This window comes from Rhamphochromis longiceps, linkage group LG23 (genome assembly GCF_057381845.1).
Source record: "Rhamphochromis longiceps isolate RC_006_pf linkage group LG23, R_longiceps_female_GT1.1, whole genome shotgun sequence".
In the NCBI taxonomy this organism is placed as follows: domain Eukaryota; kingdom Metazoa; phylum Chordata; class Actinopteri; order Cichliformes; family Cichlidae; genus Rhamphochromis; species Rhamphochromis longiceps.
The window spans coordinates 9330686-9345773 of NC_140578.1; the positions used below are offsets into that span (position 1 = coordinate 9330686).

Sequence of the window (15088 nt, forward strand, 5' to 3'; positions counted from 1 at the left end):
CTAGCACGTAGCACATGCACATGCCAACTACCCCAACTTCAGTAACCCTATAAACGTCACTGCTGTTTAGTTTTCTGTCTTAATTTATGTTGGAAGTGATAGCAGAGCTGTATGTTTAAATTTTTTCAAAAATCTCTCAGTCAGAACATGGTTTATCATGTTTAGGTGGAAACTAGCAAGCTAACTTCCTGCTAACTTCTAACTCCGCTAAGTTTAATAAATTCTATTTTCATGGATGCCTGGATGTTAAACTTAATTGTTACACCTGGTAAAGCAGCAACACTGATCAGTTTATTAAAGATGAAAGAATTTAGACAGTTTTTAACTCTGAGTGATGCTGCAGTGTTTGTTTGACTTTAGGACCTGAAGTAGAGTTTTGGACCCGCAACGCTCCTGACTACGGTAGCCGTAATGCTCCAACAATCCATGCAGCTCCTTAGCTTACCAAAGTTGTACTAAAACATTTTTTGACAGATTTTTGAGTGCCGTGGACCACATAAAATCGGTTTGAGGTCAGTAAGAACAGCCAGAATTCATACATAAGGCATACCAAATTATAAGGTGCACTGTTGACCTTTGAGAAAATTAAAGGATTTTAAGTGCTCCTTATAGGTACTTGTATAGGTACTTGTATTCAGTGCATCCCCATTGTCCCTAAAGTGGAATAAAACATGAGGCTAAGATTAAAATAGTTTTGCACATACAAAAGTATATTCTGAACGGTTTAATTTTCATTAATAAAAGCGTTTCATAAATCTCAATCCCTGACATTTATGTGATGAAAAACAAGAAAAGTAAGATGCAGGATCTATAGCATTTAACATTGTTGATGTGAGTAAAAACCACACAGGTTTTTTGCACCTGACCTCAGACAGATCTGTTTAATCTGGGACGCTGCTCGCCCCTAATCTGCTTTTTCACCGGGACCCTCGTTTGTAAGGTGGCACACTTTTGTCCCTGTGAAGTTTGCTGTCACTGCTGCTGATCCGTACAGAGACAAAGCGTGTGGGAAAAGCCCTTATTTCTCCTCATTAGCATTCAGTCTCAATCACAAGCTCCGCCCACACAGGCGCTGGTGACATCTGGTGCGTTGCGTGCTGATGTCACTGACCCAAGATGCCTTTTAATCACGTGTGTTTTTATTCAAATTTTCTGCCAGTGCGCACACACAGGCCTGTTTCAGTCTAGATATTTGTGGTTAATTGATGCATTTTAACACAATGAAAGATTCTAAACAGGAAATGTCATCAGCAGCAAATTCATAACAGGGCGTTCATAACACTTTATCAGCCTCTAATATTCTTACATTTAAGGAGAAGCGGCAAAGGAATAGGAGTGTGCGTGTTATTATCTCGCAGCTACAATTCATAAACTATACATATCTTGCTAATTAGTACAGATTAATAAAATACTAGACTTTCACTCACCAAAATTTGGAGCACAGATTTCTTTGGACAGCTTTGATTGGTCAAGAAATTCAAAAAGTCACCATCCACTTGCTGATACACAGCCCTTCTCCCAATAATGAATACATTTAAGCCATAATGATATTTAAAAATATACTAGCAATTTTGCCATAAAAGCAGAAACCGGGTATAGAACCAAAAACTGGTTTCTGTAAACATATTGACTTCATAGCTGAATTGGGACATTTTAATGTGGGGATTGAATCATTTGTAAAGTCATTTTTAGCCTGAAGCGATAGTTTGAGGAACTGCAGTTTCTCATATTTATACTTTGTGGATTTTTGGCTAATTTGCTGGACAAGCGCACTGAAAAAAAACCTTCAAGTTGTAATCGTGCTGCTAATCCTGCAGTGAAACCACAAGGGATTGTCTTTGCACTTAACTATGCACAGATTAAAGAAACCAGATCAATTGCATCGATTATGGAGCTTTAGAGAGGTTTCCTGTCTCCATCTGTGTATTTAGTGTTAGCTGTATCCCATCAGCTCTTGGAAGGGAAGCAAAGACGTTGAACTATTCCTCTAATGTTAAAGGGCCTCATTCCTCAGCGTGCTGCATGACTTCAAACCATTCAGACTGTGTGAATAAGTTTAATCCTTAATAACCTGGACAGGCATCAGCGCTGAGGTTCTGATCTGTTAGCACTGAGCGAGCTGCTTTTGAAGACCTTCGGCGCATTATTCGATATCTCACAGTCCTCTTCTTCGTGATTAGTGGGTCTGTGGAGCAGCAGTGAAGCTTTGGAGCCTCAGACTTGTTCGTTTCTATTGGATTTCCATTGGGGCCTGCCAGGGTGGGATAAACTCGCAGCTCCCAGTGATGTCCCTTTGCCTTAGCTACAGAGTTGATGTGATTACCATCTTAGAAATCACTGTCAGACTGTGGAGACCAAATTACCAAGCTCGATCCCTCTCTCTCTCCCTCCCTGTCTCTCTCGTTGTGTCTTCCTCTCTTCAAGCGCTCCTGCTGAACCAGGTTCACCCTGCTGTGATATCATGGCCAGTGGAGCCCAACTAATCACAGTCACTTCTCTGGATCATTCCCACACTCTGCAAGCCATTCCGTCAGTGGGATTGTCTCCTCTGCTTAGTCAGAAAAGGGTGTGGGGGGGGGGGAGCTTATAAGTTTTTTTCCCTCCATGCAGTTCATCTTTTCCTCTTGTGCTTTGCTCTCACTACTGCCCTATGTCAAAGGGAACTTATTGTGCACACAACCACATTAAACTATACAAGTGGCTTGTGTACGAGATTTTGGTGGCTCTAAAAGCATTGTTGGCTTTCCCCTGCGCTCGCATTCCTGCAGCTCTCTTGAACAGCCTCCTGACCACACAAGAAGGCTAAAGCAGAGGAGCCGAGGAGAAGTCGGCGGTGTTTGCCAGTTATCAAATATTTACTGTTTGCACAGTTATTCTTGTGCTTGCGTGTTGGCAGCGTGTGAAGATCTGAGACATCAGGAAGCAGATTAATGAAACCCTGACAATATTTTGGCTCTCGGAAGTTGGGGAATTAGAGTTTAATACACAGTCGCTGATTAGAGAAGCCAGGAGAAATCATTTAGAGGCTTGACGAATAAAGGAGCCACAGAAACAAACCGATGAGTCCCTTTATAAGATAGAAGCTTGTTCAATGGGTGGGGCTGGAGTCCACATGTGTATACCCTACACACACACACATACAGGATTATATATGCACATATGTATTTCCCTCTTTTCTATATATAAAAGAAACTCTGATAGGCCCTTAAATCAGGCTTTCCCCTTTATCTTCATCACTGTAGCCACTTTTTACACCAAAGACTGATCGAAGAGACAAATCAGGTACATCAGCTATTGACGGTTTTCCATTGCTAAGCATCACCAACAACTCAGACTCTCATGCTCTTATAGTGGTGGGTCAGATATGTTCAAGGCAAAGCTCAGACTTTAGACCAGATGGGATATTACAAATATAGTCATCTCAGGCACACAGCTTTATCTACAAGCAGAGATCTTCCGTGGTCCACCCAACTGCTTCAGGAGAAAGTTGCTTTAAATGGAGACGAGCGTCTGCCCCAAGGCCCATAGAGAGTCATAGAGGTATTTGAGGATAGGTCTCCATTAAGGAGCAAAACAAGGATTACTGGGTTTGAGGTGTGGCTGATCATGTTCATGTTTTTGTGTTTTTGTTTACTTGCATGAAACATGAACCAACAGTATTTATAGCCTGAGCTAATTTGCAGTGTTAGCCCCAAGATTGGCTCTTAAAATACATCAAGCTGAGCAATACATATGGAAGAGTTCAAAACTCTGAACATAACCAAACATAGAGAAACAGTTTAAGGCATAAACTGTAAACTGTAAGACAAGGAGCAGATTATGCAGGACTGAGGTTCCATTCAACTCTATTCTTTTAGTCGCTCGTGAGGTTTAAGCACCAAAAACTACTTGATTATGTTTAGGAAAAGATTGTGGTTTGAGTTTAAATACGCACCTTCACAATAATAATGCTGTGCATTGAAAAATGGCGTTTACATTGTGTGCTTAAATGTAGCATTGAGGACTTACAAGCGTCTGTATGTGATGATTTTTAGACTGAAATCTCTCCAATGATAGCCTAATCCGGTCATTAAGTCTGACGTCACTAGATTTGTTCAGTAGACTGCTACTGGAAAAAACACAGGATGTCAGGGCTTTAGAAGTCCTCAAAGGCCTTTTACCTCCATCCTGAGGGTACTAGCTCATATTCACCAGAGACAATGACAATGATACATCACTGAGGATCTCTTCCCCGTTCCCCACCGTTTGTTCAATAAAGCAGAATCTTAAAATAGTGCAATTATTATCATCCTTCTCTGGGCATGCGTCATCACAGTTTTGCATTGATTTGGAGGATTGTTCAAGATGTTTCTCTCGCGGCGTATTGTCTATTCGATACGCTTTGAATTGGAGGGTGTGCAGCACGTTGCAGAGAAACTAGGACAAAACTGTAATGTGATACATCTAGATGAGTTTAAACACTGGATTTTATGGTGGGTAAACACTCAGCAGGACCCGAGCAGACGTTTGCAATCACATCAAGCTGAAAGGTCAGTCAAAATTACATCTGTCCTTTAAAAAGCTTTCATTATGAAATTTCGGTGGGTGTAATTGTGCCCAGATTGTCCTAGCTGCTACTTTAGAGAACCTACCTATAGTTTAGTCTATAAGGTTGCTCTCCCTCAGACAAGTTGCAGGAGATTTCATGAGGCAGGAGAAGGAAGGAAAATCCGGTCAGGGTTCACGTGTAAACTGGACCGGCTGGGGGTGGGGGGGTATGAAATACCCAGCGTTGTGTTGCCAGGCAGGCTGAGCTAAAGCCGCCTGCTCGTATTTATACTGGCCCAATATTTGTGCTGGCTGAGGGATAATCATCCTGCGACTACAGACGCTGTCTTTGCAGAATGGTTTCCTTCAGAATGAGACGAAGCGACAGAGAAATGAGAAGAATGTGCTGATTCACTGTGTCTTTATATCAGATTTGGTCTGTTTATAGTGAACATGTGCAGAAAGATGTACACAAGCAGGTCAGCTGAGGGGTGAAAGTGCTTGTGCGATGTGCCACTATATGGGGGTGTTTACTTAATGAATTATGTCCGTAATTGGGAAAGGGCAATGAAAGTGGAAGACAATTGAATCATCTTGCTTGGTTGGCTTCAGTATTGAGGTCGGCCCCATTTTTGAGCCCCCCCTCCTCTCCCCCACCCTACACACCCCACGAGAGGGACCGGGAGGACTGAACACACACAGAAACAATACAGAGCAACACCATTGGCTAGCAGACCACGCACCCCTGGCCAATAGCAACACATGGACATTATACTGTATTTAGTTCCCCAGAGAGCATGATTTTCTATTCAGTGTTTTATTTGAACTTGTTTAAAGCCGGAGTCATGCAGCCGCTGAGCTTACAGCCTAAAATGTGCACGTGTGGAGCAGCAACGTGATTCGTTATTTTAACAAGACCGCATTAGTTATATTTACAACCATCATAACCATGATACAACACAGTTTTTAGTCTCTTTTCAGGAAAATGGGACTTTAAGTGGAGGCAGTGGTACTCTAAGACTGTTAATCTGCAATAGGTTGATCAATCAGCTGATAATGAACTGTCAGCTTGTTAGTGATAACCCGCTGACACTTCAAAGTCAGATCAAAAGAAGTGTTGGTTGCTCTACTGATGTTTAAACTTCACTCGACATCCAGGTTGATGTCATGTGAGTTTTACTCCAGCATTTGGTTACATAACATGAGCATGTCAGGCACTGCCGAGCCCGCGGTGACTTCATAGTCTCTTGGCAGAGCGTGTCTACTTCTGAGGTATTTTCTGAGGAAGTTGCATGTTTTTTTGAAACATGAGAGCTGCTGAGGAATGACCACTTCAAGCTTGCAGAGAAAATAGTCCGTAATTGACGAACACATCCCTAATCCCTTCTTTTTAGTAACCTCATAGTGTTGAAGAATTCATATAATCCTTGACAGCCTGGAAACTGAACGAGGTGCAGTGGCTTAGAGACAGAGGAAGGTTTATCACAGCCTGGGGGTAAGTTTCATGAACGTGACTTGTCCATGTGATGCTCAGAAGTCCACATGAAAGTGGTCAAAACAAGGTAGCGCTGCATTGAACTTTCACTTGGAGGAGGAGTACAACCAAACGTTGGAATCAAGTTACAGTAACCTCTTTTTAGAATTCTGCAGGAAGTCCTCACTCTCACTAAAGGCTAACCGGACAGCAATATTAAGCTTATCGTCCATTTCCATTTCGTTGCGTTGCCCATTGTGTTGCAATCTGACCGAGTCCTTCAGCTCCATTATCTGCTGGCAGTGGTAGCTCCTGTTCTTCTCTGGAGATGAGCTGCAAGCTGAAGGTCTGCTCTAACCAGAACCTGGAGCCAACCGTGAGCCGGTTTCTTTGCTGCTATAGGGAATTCACAGAGACTGCAGCACCTTCTTTGCAACCGATTTCACCCAGCAGTAGGCAGGATCACAACCAATACACTGGATAGCTCTCAAGCAATGTGCACACACTGTCAGCTGAGAAACCTCAGTAATTCACTGGATTGAAAAGGTGACCATATGCTTAAAAGCATATGCAAAGGCCTGGGTTCAAGTCTGCCTTGGGATATTTACTGGAAGCCTTCCTGTTCAAAATAAAGGCTTCAAAAGATGGAAGCTTCTGTTTGCAAGATGAGAGTCTCACTGAAGATGCAGCTGATTTTTTGCTCTGTTATTTACTCTCGTAAGGAATATATTGTGTTATTTAATTACTTTTTAAAGAAATGCGGATGTGCGTCCTTTTGCACGCACTCGCTCTTTCCCCCTGCTGCCACAAACAGAATCGAATTCTGTGGCAAACCCTGCTCTGATCAGGGGACCGTGCCTCCATGCATCACGTCTCATTGAAGTCATGAGCTGAACTTCCTGCACACTTTTTGTTTACATATTTTTCACTTCGTGCTAAGTTAAAACTCATAAGCAAAAAATGAAACAGTCCGGGTGTAAGCTGCGATCTTTATCATAACTACATCAGAATAAAGCTGCAGGAGAAAGGTGAAACCGTATGTGATGATACAATTTTTTACTCAGACACACAAACACACGTGTTGTATTAGCCGGGGAGCTTTAATAGAACCTGGTTCTCGGGGGTGATTGTAGCTGGGGAGGTAGAGAAGGTCATTTGCTAATTGGAAAGTTGGTTGGGTCTCTGGCTGATTTAGCCCCTATCTTAAAGTGTACTCAGGCAAGATGCTTTCTGATGCATTTGCATTGTATGCAGGGCCTTAGGTCCAGTAAAAAAGCCCTACATAAGATCCAATCCAATTTCCAGAATTGATGAATTGATTGAAAAGAAGCAAAATTCCAGTTGCAATTTATGCAGTTTAATGTCATTTATGGTAAAGAATAAAAACCCTTGTTGTTTGGGTTAATGCTCTGATGGTTATAGCTTATTTATGTATAAAATATCATTTTGGCATCTTTATTTAGTGAGACCAAAGGTCTGATTTAGATTTTTTTTAATGGTGCAGGAACCTTGTTTATGAATTTAGGGTCGTGTTCATTTCAAAGACTTTGTTCTTTGTCTTGTCAGCACAATTCAAACCGTCAGTCTTTGCTTTCTAAACAAAACATGAAGCAGCTTGTACTTTAGCGAGGGCAATATTAGAGGAAGCAAGTACTTTGGATTTTTCCAGACCTTAAACAACTATTTTCCTATGTGGTTATCCTCAGGCCTTAAACAGTAGTAATGTGTTTCTTCTGTGTTGGACGTGGAAACATTTTATATGTAATGATGTTAGCTCGGATGAGGGGAAAAGTGCAGTTTTAATGCTGCTAAGCTGCAGAATTTATGAGTTTTTATGATCTAATATGGATTACGATCCTGCATGAAAATGGCACGTTGAGGCTTTCATCACTGCAACAATAAAATGATGCAGAAAAGTGTTGACGTGTGAGTTTGCATTAAAGGATGTTAGAGCAACAGGACAAAGTGTTTGTTCTGGGCCACAGCGCGATCCCACTGTTTTCTCCATTCAAGTAACCACCGGAATAGTCTGTGATCAAAGAAATCAATGGGGAGGGGTCAGATCTTTGTTTGCCTGCCCGGATGTGTACTAGTGTGTACAAAGCAGAACCATCTGGGTTTGCATCACTTCAGTCTGAACCGCAGCCCACTTGTCGAATAAACTTGGCTCATCCCCACCTCGGAGAGACCATTTGCTGCCTTGCGGCCCGCGTCATTGTTTACAAAACTGCCTGTCTCTTACGGCTCAACATCTTGAACAATGTTGAAACTGAAAATATCTTAATATTGTGACATGGCCATGTAGTGCAGAGATCTGCGGTTGGGCCGCTGCTGTGTGGTGCAAGCTCTGCCCAGCCGAGGGATTCATTATAACGGAGCGTGTGTTTTACGAGAATTCAGCTGTTTGTCAACAGAATGCCATGTGGCTGAGAGATGTAAATGTGCTGTGGTTTACGTGGTAGTTTACACATTTGGGCTAACGTGTGAAATTCCGCAACACAGTTAGCCGCAAAAAGTTAGAGCGCTCCAACAGACTTTCTCTGAGCTCAAAGATAAGACTTAAGAAGTTGGAGAAAGTAATGAAATTCCTTTCTCCCTGCTGATCCTTCTACTACTCTGCCTTTTCTTGATGCCTTCTTTTCCCTTTTATTGGCCCCCTATGCCTAGTTTTTCCCTAATGCCTGTATTACGGAAAAGCACAGGCAGTACTCCTGGGAGAGTCCCTCAAGTCCCGGCTCATGTGAAAACGTACCGTGATATAATATATGATTTAATGTTAAAAAAAAATGCCAGGATCATGGACGGAGAGGGAGCAGCTGATCGGGAGATAAAAGAAATATGAAACATAAACAGGAGCTGTTCGACCAACCTTTGATGTGTGCATCCACAAATCCGTTCCTGCCCGCTCCCTTTTCTGTGCATGAAGGATCGTGCATGGACTGTCGTGCAGAGAGGAACCACTTTAAGCCCCTTTCTCACTCAGATCGGCTTCCACCGCTCACTACATACACCTTCCATGCACACGTGAAGAGACACATGTTTTCTCTTTTCTTTATTGGGCCTTCTGACATGAAGCCATCCAATTAAACTGGATCTTTTCTTTTAGAAAACGGCCTCTTCGCGGTGATTTGTTCGCGTACATAAGAGGCAAACTTGTCTTTTTCCTCCCACTTTACTTCATCCCTGTCACTTGTTCTCTTGCAGATCATCTGTTCTAATCTGCAGCTGTTCCCTGTGTTGAATAATTCATTAAAAAACCTAATTTTCTCAGTTCTTCTTTTGTGTAACTGGTCCTATACTGGCTTTGAAGCTGCACTGGGCGATATGTGTTTTTTAACCTCTCAATATTTACCAGGTTACTGGCAAACAGTCCAGGCTTAGATCAGGTAACAGTCACCTATTTATATACCAATGGTTGGTGAGTGGTTACTGGCAGGCTTGACATTTGAATGCAAAGAGGCATTCAGCACTGGATTGTTAACGTCCTTATGATTGCTTTGGCCACTACCAGCTAGCCACGGTCACCTGTCTGCAAACACTACTCCCCAAAGCTACTCACCAATTGATAGTGAAAGTGTGAAAAGTGCAATGCAGTCCTGGCCATGCCATCATGTGACCGTCATAAAAAAGATTGGATTTGATGGAGCTCGTCTCAGAATTGTAAACAAAAGGCTCAGAAACATGAAACTCCAGCTGAACTGCAATACTACACCTATGGGAATAACCACCTCAGGAAACTCTATATATGCTCTCTATAAAATACAATGCAGCTGCTCAGTGCTCTGGAAGGGCTTGAATCTCAGGCTGCCGACTGACTTCTGATATTTAGGCAGGCGGGGCAGCCAGGGGCCGTGTTAAACGGATACCCAGTTGCTTGTGGGAGGATTCAGTTTCTCTTTATGACAGTCCAGACTGACAGCATCACTGTTAGACGCCGAGGGCGTTAATGAAGCCAAAGCCGCTGCCTCAGCAGTTTAATAAAAGCGCCTACAGCTGAAAATGTAACTGCAGTTGAGTGTTGGGTGCTCGGTGACACCAGCTTCCCTTCTGATGCGATTTGTAAATTTGATGGCAGTCAACAGTGTTGTATTTATGGCTCTGCACCCTCCACGGATACATACGAGACGTATTTAGCACCATAAACCCAGCATCAGCCATTAATCACCAGGACCCAAGTTATTTATAAGCCAGTTTCATTTTCTTTCCTGATTATATCCAGCTTTAATAGTTGATGGCTCGCTTCTTAGAAAGAAGGATCAAATGACTAAATTCACCTGAATATACTTTTTACTGGAATCAGTTTACGTTTTTATTGTACATGTGTGAATAATTAGAGACTCTCAGAGCTTTGCTGTTATCAGAAAAGATTAAAAACCTATGGAAGCCCATTTCGGCCACACAAAAAAAAAGTATCCATAACTCAAAATTTCTAGCTATCTTTCTCAAAATTTCAAGTTAGCGCTGTCAATCAGTAATCTACGTGAATGATGTCATTTTCTTGTTACCTGGAAGGATATGGCGCAGAGGAATGCGGACTCAAAACTGGATCACAACAAATTGGCGCTTTCGAGAGTATACTTTGCTGATAGTAACGCCATGTGATTCACCTAATAACACACAATTTCATCATTTGTGAAGCCACACTGAAAATACTCAGCAATTTGTGCATTCATGACTGGCTGTAATATTGGTAGCTTAGCTGTAACATTTGCAGCTGAGGGCTTCAGCTTCCGGGTAACAAGGAAATGATGTAATTCACGCAGATTACTGATTGGCAGCGCTAACTCGAAATTTCGAGTTAGTTTTCTAAAAGTTTAGGTTAATAAGTCAAAATTTTGAGAGAATAACTCGAAATTTCGAGTTATGGATACTTTTTTTTGTGGCGGAAACGGGCTGCCATAAAAACCAAGCAGTCACCTCTTAAAGTGCCAAAAGTTGCAGTTCCTCTTTTAGCCACTTGAGGCTTGTCTCAAGAAGTAAGTAAATCTCCATAGACTCCCACATTAAAATAAAAAAACAACAACAAAAAGACAACAACACTAAAATCCACTGAACAAAAAATGAACCTACAAGCTTCTAAGGTGGCTATATCCGACTAACATATAGACTCTATCTATAATGCCTTATAATAACCCGAATGCACAATTTACTCTTACTTAACTGAGGCCTACATATTAATATTTGGCCTTTTTTTTAAAAAAAGAAAAGAAAAAAAAGAAAAGTGTATAATTGCTGTGATGTTCACGTATTATTGATGTTTTTTATGACAATGCTCATGGCTGACTCTGATAGTATGGAGGCTCAAACATCAGCTGAGGCTGAGATCCCCATTTGTAAGCTGCCTATAATCACGATGGCTCTCTACATCGCCACCTCGGTGTCCTAAATTACAGCTGTCCTGCATGTAAAGTGTGTTTGTCTGTGTTCCTGTGTCATATCTGTGTGTCATCAGTAGTGCTGGTATGCTGAAATGCTGACAGTCAAATCCTCACACATATCTGCCTCTCTGACAGACACACCTAAACTGCTATACGCTGCACGAGCTGTTTGTTCAGCTGGAGTGGGCGCTCCTCCCCGTCTTTCAGTCAGAAAACTCTCGGGGTCTGGAGCATCGATAGCAGCGGCATAGAGCAAGAAGTTGTCGTGTTTTTCAGCCCCGATTTGCTCTCCAAGGGTTGTGAACTCCAAAGCGATGTAGAGCAGATTTAAGGGCTTGTATGTTTTTATTGCTTGGCTGCAGCTCCCACAGGTGCTTTAGGGGAAAGAGTCCAAGTTGCTTGTTATGATATTGCTCAACTCTTCCTGAAATGAGCTCATTTTTCTTTTTTGTTTTGCTTGTGTGTTTTGATCAAGCAGAGAACCTGCGTAAAATTACAGGAAATACGCTGAAGTGTTTCCACTGGGAGGCCTGAGAGACTCCACAATCAGCGATAACAGCTTGGCCTCGCTCAGGGTCATTTATTATCTTTGCTGAATACTCTCTGCTTCGCAGCTCACTTTTAGTTTGGATTTCTGTCTCGTTGCTGGAAACTGTTACTGTACACTTCAGCATCAGTGCAGACTTTGCAGTTTTGAGTGTGACATTATAGAAGCAGGTTGGTTTGATCTCGACCTTTGGTCGCACTTGTCCTGTGGTCTGCTTCTTTTACTGGAATCAGTTTCACTGTCGTCTGTTGAGAAAAGTCATCTGGCGGGATTTCAACACCATTTAACAAATTTACTGGATGAAGTTCATTTTTTCTCTTTTTCACCTCTGCTGTGTGCTGGTGGTCTCATACATGCAGCCACTCAAACCAAACTGGAAGCCAGAAACTTGAGCTGGGGAATAAAAACAGCCTCCAGACGACATACTATGTTCAGAAACTATATAAATAAACATTTGTCAGATTGGTTTATTTTCTATCTACCAGGGAAATGCGGGAATTTTACCTTAAGCAATCTAATTTTATACATAAAGTGATTTAAGAGTGAAAACAAATTACTAAAGCTACTTTTATGGCTGACATGGCTAACATAAAAACATTATTTGGCAAAAGCACCAACAGAATGGCTGAAAAAGTAAAGAATCAAGGTGTTGCAATGGCTCGGTTAAAGTCCAGACCTCAACCTGAATGAAATGCTGCGTCAGGACTTTAAGAGAGTTGCGCATAAACAAATTCCCCAACAAACCTCAGCAATGTCGTAAAGAAGAGTGGGACAGAATTCCCCCACAGTGATGTGAGATGGTGAAAAAGTCATGCTGCTACTACCTATTGAATCACAGGTTGTACTTTAGCTTCCACAGGACTGTACAGATGAAAGATGCTAGGCTAATTTATCCACAGCAGAAAATCAGTGTAAAGCAGTTTTCTGGGGATTTCACCATGTGGCACCGTGATTGATGTGTGCATACAAGCGCTCTGTATTTAATTTCCTCTCAACTTTGTCAGGTGAGCAGCTTGCAAGTTGTATAAAGCACCTTTTGAATTATATCTGCCGATTTCATAATGTTTGGTTTGGTAAGCTGCCTGTTTTCTTATGTCATTGAAGTAAGCGCACACACAGATATGTAGCTATCGCCTTTTAGATCAGTCTTTTTGTTTTTCTCTGTCTTAAAAGAACAGAACAAGTTGCAACACCTCCATTATTTTTGATAAATCTCTGGAGATCTGAGTGGCTTAAAAAACTTAACTGCTTGATGCAAACATTTTGCACCCACATGGCCAACATGAAACTAAGAAGTATGTATGGGGACGTTAAGTTGGAACCAGTTTGACGTACTTTTCCAGCCTGCTGGACACACCCATGCTGTATACTCCTGTTTCTGCTGGAGATGTATCCATGTGTCTGAGGGGGAAAACAAACGCAGTAGCTGGTATTCTCGAGAACTCTGACTTGCGTAAAACTGTCACCACACGCCCAACAGAGTGTGTCACGGGTGCCATGTGTTCAGTTGCACCCACTAATTTTACATCATGTCATAACAACGGGACCCATCATTACCAAAATGCTGCTGATTGCAGGTCAGTAGAAGTTAGGGCGTAAGAGCTACAAGAGACATATGTCCTTAGAAAAGACTTAACAGCATGCAGGAATTATAAGAGAAAAGACAAAAAGCCCGGACCAAATAAAAGCAACTCTACAGGGCATGGCTGCTCTTTATCTCCTCCTTTTTAGCCCCAAATAATATTTGCTCTTTCAGCTTGATGGCGCATGTCCCACGAAGCATAATAACCAGCGACCGCCAGGATTTCAAGGCTTCCTGGCATCTGTTCCTACGGCCTGCCATTCACGAGGCACTTACATGAACGAGCCCCCCGGGGGCAGCAGGATATTCAAGAGTCAGGCCTACTTTCTTTTCTAGCCTTTACCCGGGACCACTTCTTTATTTTTCTCAGGAAAGTCCCTCAGGACAGAGCAGCATTCAGAGCCAGGCTGCCGACGCGTGAGCCGTAGCCCGGCAGGTCTGGCATCTGTAAAGTTCTGCAAAAGAGAAAGCCTCCGGGGAGCACGCACGTAGAGATTAGAGGGAGGTGAAGATGTTTGGTTCCTGTTCGGGATGATAAGATTTTCTCAGGAGAAGCAAAGCAGGATTGTTCCCGATGTAATGAAAAACAACCCTGCTACTACAGTAGTGCACCTCTAGAGATTCATCTGAGCTGAATAAATAGTTTCAATTATAACAAGATGTGTTCTTCTAATATCCTGCTGCAATCAACTATTAATGTGTTTTCTTTCTTTCTTTTTCATGTGCCCCCCGACTTTCTGCCTTTATTCTCCCGTTAACGAATAGGTAAGTACCCCTAACACTTGACATACATCTGGAACCCATCTGAGCCTGTAAATTCCAAACAAATAATTTATTCTTGTATGTTTGATAGTTAATATTTCCCACTGCTGCGCATACACACATCTGCAGAGGACTCAGGGTTCACTGCAGGGCTGTACTTTCCTTTCCACAGCTGAGGTACGATGAGCTGCGAGAGACCGCACCCGTGTCCGTGCACATGTGCCCATTTCCATGGAGACGCAAAGCTTAAAATAATACACACAATGGCATCCTTTCTGAAACCTTCTGGCACGAGTTAGTATGAGGTGTCAGTGTGGCGCTGACAGCCCAGCTGTGATTTCCACTCCAGCTCATTGATGCTTTCCGTACCGCTGTGTTAATGAGTAAACACGCACGCTCTGTTTCAGTGGAAATCTTATGCACACACACTCCTACAGCTGGGCACTGCTTTACAGAATCATCAGTGTACGTTTGAATATTTGTGTTGGCCGACAATAGAGAGATACATGTGGTATAATCCCAGTGTGTCCTGGGAGAGTCAGGGTGCGGCTCCGAGTGGGCGACACGCTGGTCTGGAGAAAATGTTTCTCGGTGAAGTGAATGTGATTGGATTGGATTTGTGACGGTTAAAGACACTTTATAAGGAGCAGACAAAGCATTCAAATAAATGTATTGAACAGCTGAAGCAGGGAGCATTTCAACTTATCTCTCTACTCGTTAAAGTTAAGTAAAGATGTATTTAATTAAAGGTTTTGGTTGACTGTATCTCTAATATTGTTAGCGTCTGCACTGAGCCATTACTGGGCATTTAGCTATGT

General features: G+C 42.3%; 1 protein-coding gene across 2 annotated transcripts in view; it reads left to right on the top strand.

Moving 5' to 3' along the window:
• nhsa (Nance-Horan syndrome a (congenital cataracts and dental anomalies)) overlaps nucleotides 1-15088 on the top strand; it is a 67634-nt gene that overhangs the window by 24037 nt on the left and 28509 nt on the right. The window lies entirely within an intron of this gene.